A 9,655-nucleotide genomic window follows, 5' to 3' on the forward strand; every position below is an offset into this window, starting at 1 on the left:
ACCTTTGTTGTATTCAAGAAAAAAAAGATTAATTTTAATTATCTATTTTCACTACAGTACATCCAAAAGATTTTTAAGGATTTTTTCATGAATGAAGCTCGTGTACCACAGAAAACAAAATCAAAATCCACAGACAGAATAGACAAATCCCACTGCAGAACACATGGATGTAAAATGTTGGCTTATGTGAAAAGCTGTTATGGATTTCAACTGCAATGCACCATGTCAAGCTTCTCTGCTTCAAAAAAATATCTCTGTACTATTCAAATAGTTTATTTATGGGTTTCATACTACTGAATACATTCTAAAATACACATCATTAGGAAAACAATCACTTAACATTGGGCATATTCCCATAGGTACAATACATAATATTCTGGGCACATGATATTTATAGTCACAAAAACAGCACAGCTAACTTCATCACTGAATGGTCATATTTAGTAATGCATTGTCTTAGACAACTGCCGTTAAATATAATGATTGTTACAGTAAATGTATGGTATGCTCTGTTACTGATATAAAATCAATTTGTCATGACCCTCAGTTGAAATTCAGTGCTGGGGACATTCAAGTGGTCTTCAACGGGCTCCTGTTCCACATTTAAATGGTGGGACAGTTGCTATGATTTCTTAGATTGCACAGCAAATGAGTCACTAGATAATCCGCCCCATAAGGCAATAACGGAGCAGTACACTATGCTTGCACTAGGCACATCTTGTGAGTAGTAAAGTATGGTTGCGCTACTACTGTCTTGGGACACTGGAAAATGTATCCTTGCTGTACAGTACATAGCTGCAATTTTGTATGAGAAGTGATGTTGTTTTCAAAGGAGATTCAGGAAAAGCACATACTGTATACTGGATGTAAGGGTGGTATTTCTAAGTGTATTGAATTTTTATTAATCTCTAACAAAGGTTAATTGAATTGGTAGTGCATGTTTTTCAGATACAAACGGAACAAACATTCTTAGCATCTGTAATCAGTCCGATAGGGATTATGTCAGTAGAAAGAAACACTGAATAGTATGGTACATAACATGTCTGCCTATAAATGTTTTCAGATATCTACTATAAGTATATAGAACCTGTACGTTCATTACGTTTGCAAAGATTTTAGAAATAACACAAGGAGGGAAATGGTTTCTATAAATGAATGATAAAAATGTAACATCTGATGTCACATTAAGTGATCTAATAAATGTTAAATATCTGTAAAATGTTTTCTTGTCATTTCGAATGCTTTGATATTGCACCTTGACATACAGTACATCCCCCTCAGACTGTCATATAATAGCATTTCTTCATTTATGGGAGGTATAAATACATGGAAAAACAGATTTTTATTGAACAAACAGTGATGGCTATCTGACCCATTTGGAAGTGATTTATGCTTGCGGATTACAAGAAGGATTTCGCAGACTGTTGATTGGTAACCTAGTAACACCATCCTGTTGAAATCCTTATGAAAGCAGTAACAGTCTTTTCCAAGAAGTAATTTTGGTGATAGCAGTCTCTTCAAATGTTCTTTCAATATCAACCCAACAAGATTATATCACTTTAATTCCCAAACAGATCCAAACCTTAACTAATACAACACATTAAACACAGAATTCAATCTGTGAATAGGTGGCAAAACATATCTACTAATTTTGCAAGTGAGTGTAAGTGAAAGAATTTTCAAGTTTTTATGAGCTATCAAATGTATATATGGTAATACATCATTTAATTAACATTCTAAATGAATTTGTAATGAAAATAATTAATCTAGTCTCACCATTTATCAAGCTCTCAAGCTGTAATAAAAGCCACAAACATTTTGTACCTTGATGCTTTTGCTAAAGACGACCTGTGACAGTGGCCATGTACAGTAGTTAGTGTTTTTTATGAAAATAAATACATTGCTACTGTATTCAAAAGACTTAGGCATCTGAGACATACTGTAATCAGAAGGTACGTTGTATGTTATGTGTGGATGCATCAATAAACTACTTAAAGTTCCCACTGTTGTTTTCTATAATAATAACTGTAAAGGTTAATAATACTATTTCTTAATCAAAGGATGCTAAACAGTATACATAATATGAAGAGTTGCAGTTTCTAATCCAACTCAGCACAGATTGAATTGACTTGTTGCTAGGCATCCCTCATTATTAATATTCCTTCTCTATCAAATCCATAAAACTAAAAGTCTTTTTGTACTGCAGAAATCCAGATATATTAGAATTGTGGATTGCTTGATTATAAATGGCTAAGAGCTAAGTAGAAGATTGCCATTCCCTTACAAACAAAAATTGAAAGTAGTGAAATTAAGCAAAATGCCTTTTTTACATTACTGTATACTACAGTATATGCCTAATGCCACCTACTGTATTTTGTGTTCTGTTTATAAAACTGCACAGAATTTATATGTTCCACCTTCTAATTCTAGAATTCAGAAAATATAAAGAAACATTTCGGTACAAAATGCATTTATTCGGGCACTGTTATGTGTAATTATCAAAATCAAGGGACTCCAATTGTATTAATAGAGAGCTCCAGTCCAGTTAGTCTTATATAGTATATTACCCTAGGCTACCTGTTGTTTGTTCAACAGGTTTAAGAGAACATTGGTGCTTGGAGGCTGAAGGACATTCTGCTTTTTGATTAACACGATCTCTAAATCACTTAGATTAACAAATCACCTGTTTAACTGATCACAGACATGCTGTTTCAAGTCTTCGGAAATTACTGATTTAATGGATAACTTTAAAACTGGATAAAGATATGGACTCTAAGTAATAATAAGGACCAATTGAAAAGTAGGACTACATATATGTAGTACAAACTACTGTACATACAGTTTGTGTGAATGATACTGGTGGTACTACAAATTCTAGAACCTCACCTACTCCTGCATCGACTGCTCATGCTGCTTGTGTAACAATGGCTTTCTTGAAAGATACCAAATTTGAGCTACTGTACAGTATATTAAACGTTTTTGGAAAGAGATGGGGCAAGATGTTATATTTATATCTCTGACATCAGTTAACAGCCAATGTCAGCCCAGACTCTGGGAGAGGAAAAGGTGAGTGCCTCACTAGTCAGAACCATCTACAGTATATACACAAAATTAAATTAAAAATAAGGCAAGAATCTAAAATTTAAGCAATAAATGCAATGTGGTCCATATCAACAGAGAACAACAGAAACGTAAACCTCACCTCCAGTCAGAATCTCAGTTTTTTGTAATTGTTATGTACTGTAGGTTTATTGTGCGTTAATCTTGTGTGATTTTGCTTATACGTATATGTAAAATCCATAAAATCTGAATTGGCAGAAGAAGATTGTGAAATCCTGTCTGCCTCAACCTCTGAAGTTTTCAATTAACATCACAACTGTTTAAGCTTACAAATGCTTAGAAACTTGAAATGTTCCTAGAGGCAGAACTGTATTGCTCTAAAAAACCATTCCCTCCTGAAAACCACTCAACAAACTGCAGTAATGATTTCCCTTCAGTGCACAAGAAAGCCCACGTGCATACACAGAAAACAAGTTTATAGGTAAACCCATTAACTCTTTTTACTATCATTCTTAACCTGTAACCTGCTTGCCAAGTTAGACTCTGCCATCTCCATCAGCTCTGTATTGGATAAACTGGTTAGGAAATGGATGAATGTGATTGTCAAATTAATATTTACTTTTTTAGAGACAAAATTACCAAGATGGCAACCTGACCCATGAATTTACAAACTCCTTTAATATAATTATTTATTAAGTTAAATTTACAAATGTAATGGGCTATAAACCATTAAATATAAAATTAAATACTAGTGCTGGCTGGCTGGCTGAATGCCTGTATAAATGGGGCCTCTTAACTACTGTAACCTTTTTTGTTCATATAAGTTTGATGATACTAACTCTTGATCAATGATACCAACTCCTGTTTAAGAACTATTTGAACTTCATTTGAAGTTCATTGAAAATACACTGTTAAATTACAACATATTCATGGAAGTCTTGAAAAACTACTTGTATTATTAGTCATATTAATATTTGAAAAAACAGGTCAGAATCAGAGGAAAAATCCTAAACAAACACATGAAAACACCTTATTTCCTTTTTGTCACAGTGGTCGTCCATAGCTCCCCCTAAAATGTTTAGTAACTGAGTATCATCATTTATATTTGAATGATCAATCACATCTGAAGGTCCTTCTATTAGTTCTGGAATTCTGTGATTAATTACTGTTACCTGTAACTGACATTGACCTGACTCCTAAGTTTTCTATTTTCAAGCTTAGAGCTCTATTACTGTGGTACAGTGTCTAGTTCACAAACTAGATATTTTTTCATACATGAAGAAATGAATATCTGAAAACAGCCCCAATCTTTTTTAGGGATGTTTTTGTATGGTATATTTCTAACATACCAATAATGAGTACCGATAATGATTGGTGGTCCATTTATAGCCTGCCTGAATATTTATTCAGCCTCAGCCTGCCTGAGGTTTTATTTTCTAATTGATCGACAAGGGCACACACTACAACTAATTTGTGGAGTATGTGTCAAAAGGAGAACTCTCATCTGACAGATTTCTTATCTAACCTCTCAAGCGAGGTAGTTCTGTGATTGCCAGGCCATGAGAATAGGCCCAGACTATGAGAGCTTGTCATTAGTCAAAGTGTTGATGGTACTTTTTTTCTTCTGGCACCAGTAACTTTACACAGTGACTTAACCACAAATGTGCTACAGTTACTCTTTAATGAGTATTGGGAATCATTGCAGTCTCATTTACATCACTAGAAAGCCCATAGGGTAATTTACCCCAGGGACTTGTAAACATTTCTACAGGGGCCCTGAGAATAGATGTCTTTTTGGAATATAAGCATGACACATCTCTGTTTAATAGTCAAATACAAGCACGAATAAGGCTTTAATAAGTTTCATACCAAAACAATATATTTCTATTTAAAGGAACATAAGAATACATGTTGTGCTTGCAGTTAGTTCATGTAATATCTCCACAGAGCTATGAAGATACAGTAGCTTCCTGTGGCAATTCTAATTCTATATAATTTACTTCTATGAAATGTTTTTAAGCCAAAAAAGTTAGAGAAAACTTAGATAAGATAATTGTGATACGATGTGTCAGGACTAAACATAGAAATAAGCCATTAGAATTCCAGTCTTCATAATAATAATAATAATAATAATAATAATAATAATAATAATAATAATAATAACAATAATAATAATGTTTCCAGCCTCAGAAATAAGTACACGGGCTCAGTTACACTCAGCTCTATGATGAGAAATGTCAATGCAGGGGCTACAGCCCTTGTTGCCAATAAATCAATAGACTTTTTTCAGCTCTCAAAAGAATTCCTTGCAAAGTTATATCTCACAACTCAGACCCTGAGATAAGAAAATAAATCTAAGGAGTAAAACAAGTGGGTGTAAAAAGGAACCATCTGCAATTTTATTCAACAGCTGACAACAACAGCCAGTACTTTTCACAGAAACAGAAATTTAATGCAGACACTGTATTTCTGAAATAATGTATAAAAATACCATGGGTTGCAGACTTGTTGCACCAAAGGAATATAGAACCAATTACACTCTGAAGTTTCGCACTCTAAAATTGACTTAAGGTAGTACGCATGGTCACTCGAAATCACTACGTTGAACACAAAGTATGGTTTTTGATCAATTGTTAAATAAAATAGTAACACTATTATTTTTGCCTTGAATATGTTAATATCCACAGACAAGGTTTTTTCCATGTTCCATTAGTTTTTCTCAGAAGGACAAAACTGAGGTGTTAAGCAGATTTACTGGTCTCTCTCTTTCTTGGCATCCTTTCCCAGTTTAAAATGACTGTTTTCTATTTTCAGGAACAGTCAAAAGCTACATAACTCACAGACTAACAACTGCATTTAAGTACAATATGCTGGGAGTTATATTACCTTCTTTGCTTTTAGTAAAATTTAGAACATGATACACTAACGTCTACTTCACTTTGGAATAATACTGACTGTATAAACAATAATTGCATTGTCTTTAGTTGCTGTTACTAAGTACCCAGAATACCCTATTTCAAATTATGATCTACAAGTTTAGTGCTTCGTTATGGTAATTTTAGAACAAAGGTTTAAAACCACTGTAGTAATGAAATTGTAAAGTCTAAATGCCTGACTAAAACTGTGAAGGTTTCCCAGAATAACTGAATTCCTGTGTTATTTGAATTTACTTATTAGGCAGAGTTCTGTATGCCATATAATTTAAAGATAAAAAGACCAATTTCTTTTCTTACATCAAGCACATTCAAGATCCCAATACTGATCTAGTCAGTAGACTAATAGTTTTAGCAGACTGAATTAAAAATCTATAAGTATTTAAAGCACCTTTTTATGATTGTATTCATTTTGAAGGTCAGCATACAGGGAAGTCTCTTTGCATGATAGTCCTTTTTGTCATATTTTTATGTTCAACTGTGCAAAAAGGGTAGAAAATAGCTTTCCCCCATGGAGGTTCATTTTTACGTATTGATTTATTGGAAGAAAAGAACGGAGTGTCAAAAGCTGGCAAATATGTTTTAGTAGTACTTGTTGCCATGACAACTTACAAAGAGCACTTGGAAACAAGTAAATGAAACCAAAGGTTTGTCTGGCTCCCTTGCATCCCTGTTTTATACAGGCATGTGATATAAAAAAAAACTCTCGGGATACAATACTGAAAAATACTGGTTTACAAATAAAGTTGAAAGAGAAACTATTATGCAGTAGAAGGGCTGATTAATATACACAGAAGATTTTGGTAGTGAATACAGTACCTACAATAGGAATAGCCCATTCAATGAACACTGTCCATTTACATTCTTTGCAAACACTGTTGCTCTAAAACATTTTCTAACTCCTTGTACAAAACTATTGAGGCAAATGCATGTATAATACAGTATGCCTCTATAATCAAATGCTTTTCATATACATGTAAGTGCTTCCACCACATGGAGTTCTGCAAAGCTCAGTGGAAATTAAAGCTTGATATATGTTATATATCTGATATTTCTGGGATAGCAATACCAACCCTCTGGACCATAGACAGCTGATATGTTTGGAACCTAAAACGAGGGAATACTAAGGACAAATTCAGTTCTAGCTACACATAGTCCTGGGTGAGTACAGTACAATTTGCCACACAAACTATTCAAGAGTGTTGTTTTTTTACTAGAGGCAGCTTGATGCCACGAGGAAAGATTTCTTTTTCAAAAGTCAAACATACTATAGAATCTTTTCTGCTAATTTGGACTTTCATTCTCCTACGTATGACTTTTGGAAAAAAAATTCCTTGTGCCTCCAAGATGCTGCCGTATTTTTACATTTGCTATGAAATTTGCAGATAAAGTGTAATGAATCCTAAAAGCTAGCTGATGTAGTGCACAGCTAGTGTGGTATGTACAGTATTTAGCTGTACGTTGTGAGATGTAGATGGTCTTTGCTATGAGTGGATACTGCTAGGGTATTCCTTTTTACGTGAAAGCTGATGTCATCTTGGAATGACAGAGGAAGAACAAAGAAGCAGCAGCTACTGGACATGATTGTGTCAGCTGTTGAATGGGGCCCCGTGGAAATGCAGGATATTCTCTTTATACTCTGATATTACTTATATCATAGGCTAGAACAGGATAGGTTCATTGACGTGTTGCTTCATTAGAAATATTTTTAACTTCTAATTCATGTCTCTTCTCATGATGACTCACCAAGGAATCTCTAAAAGGACCTGTCTAGATTAATGAATTAATGATTTATTTTCAATTAAATTTGATTACCCCAAGTATAAGTAAACAAAGTAGCCATTGCTTAAACATATTCGATGCATCATGGTAATGTGACTGGTCTAGATGTAACACTAGACATTCCTACTCTTTTTAATCTTCACTTTGAATGCCATGCTTGAATCTCCCTGCTGAATTTAAGTGCTGATTGCTTCTATATGGATTCCACTCACAGAGAAGGTTTAGCAAAAGAAGGAAAATTACAAAAAAGAACACAGGAAGACTTGGCTGCAGCAACCTGTCCTCTTGTTATTGTCATTATGATTTATTATTGTTGCTCTAAGGCAAATTATGAGTGTGTTCGTCATTCTGGTTGTTTTTACCCAGAGAGAACTCAATGTTGAGGTTTGTATACAAAGCAATTTCATAACAAAATACATTCTCTTCCTGTTTTTAAACTCTTCCTTGCTCTGGGTCAGTAGCACACGTAGGCCTGTACAGTTGTGTTTTTGTACAGATCATATTTCAGGCTGCCTGGCAGATGCACAAATCTGCCACGTTGCAGTGACAGGGACTGGGTGAAGGCCCAGAAGCCTGGGAGTAAATTAATGACATACCTAGAACCTGGACACCAGCCGACTGCAATATTGTTGAAGGAGCAGCTTTAGAAAAGGAAGTGAAATAGTTGGCAGTAAGAATCTGTGCTGGTGCTGGTTTTAGTCTTCTTAAAGGGACAAATTAAACTCTTGAAATACAGGCCTTTGCAGCGTTTCCTCATCCACTTCTCATTTTGGAACACATTGATTCAAATATCCCATTTCAATCTACAGTAGCTTTTCAGTAATGTAAGTAATGTTGCCATGTACTTTCCTTGTAGGAAGAAATTACTTAACACTAAGAGAAAATGGCACTTGAGAGAATACCCTAAAAAAACTGAGGATTTTTTAGAATGGTTAACCAGCTTTGATTCCCATTAAAATTATCTGGCCTTTTCAATAATCATCCTTGTATGTTTCACATTAAGCTGACCCTCCAAAGGACTTTTTTCATTATACAGTATTTATATGATGATTCTGCATTCAAATGACAACTAGAGTCAGAGAGAATGAAGAATTCAAATATAGAATACAGTATAAAAGGGTTTAATGAACCAGTTAGATGTTCAAAATGCAATGTATAATCAATGCATATTTTTTTATAAATTAGTTATAAATATTAAAAGTAACCGTAGGACATGAGGAAATGTAAGCATAAATCATGTTAAAATTCAAATAGTGTAAAGGTTGATCTTCAGTGTGCTAAAAGGAATTGGTTATTTCTGCCAATTGGCTGCTAAGAAACAGCAAATACAACAGCAGAGTTGCTCTTGTCAAAACTGCTACTTAGCTGCAGCTGCCCAGTGCTTCTGTTTGTTACAACAGGCCAGAAAGCTCTAATTTATGTAACTCAGTCCAACTCTCATACATGTCATATTTCAAAACAGCACAGAACATAAATAGCAGGAAAACCAGAGCAAATGATGATCCTTAGAGTTTCTATAGTGAAAGGTAGGCCACTGGGGTGAAGATGACCAATTTAATTTTGGTGTGGTCTGAGGTCAGTCCTTTTCATGACTACATGAAAAGCATACACTGCAAAATGCGAGCAGTCACTGAATGTAGAAATATTAAAGTATAAGGCTCAACAAATTGAAAACATGCTTTGCATTATAAACAGATTTGATAAATAATGCTTCATTTACAGGCTCTAAGCACTTTTAATTTCTGTGAGAAAGGACAATAGGACAATTCACAAAACATTCCACATTTTTGTGCAAACATTTCAATCTCCAATTTAAATTATGTAGAAATACACATGAGGAGACATTTAAATGGTTTATATGGATCAAGATACAATAAATA

The sequence above is a fragment of the Lepisosteus platostomus genome, chromosome 12, assembly GCF_059453375.1.
Source record: "Lepisosteus platostomus isolate fLepPlt1 chromosome 12, fLepPlt1.hap1, whole genome shotgun sequence".
Classification (NCBI taxonomy): Eukaryota; Metazoa; Chordata; class Actinopteri; order Semionotiformes; family Lepisosteidae; genus Lepisosteus; species Lepisosteus platostomus.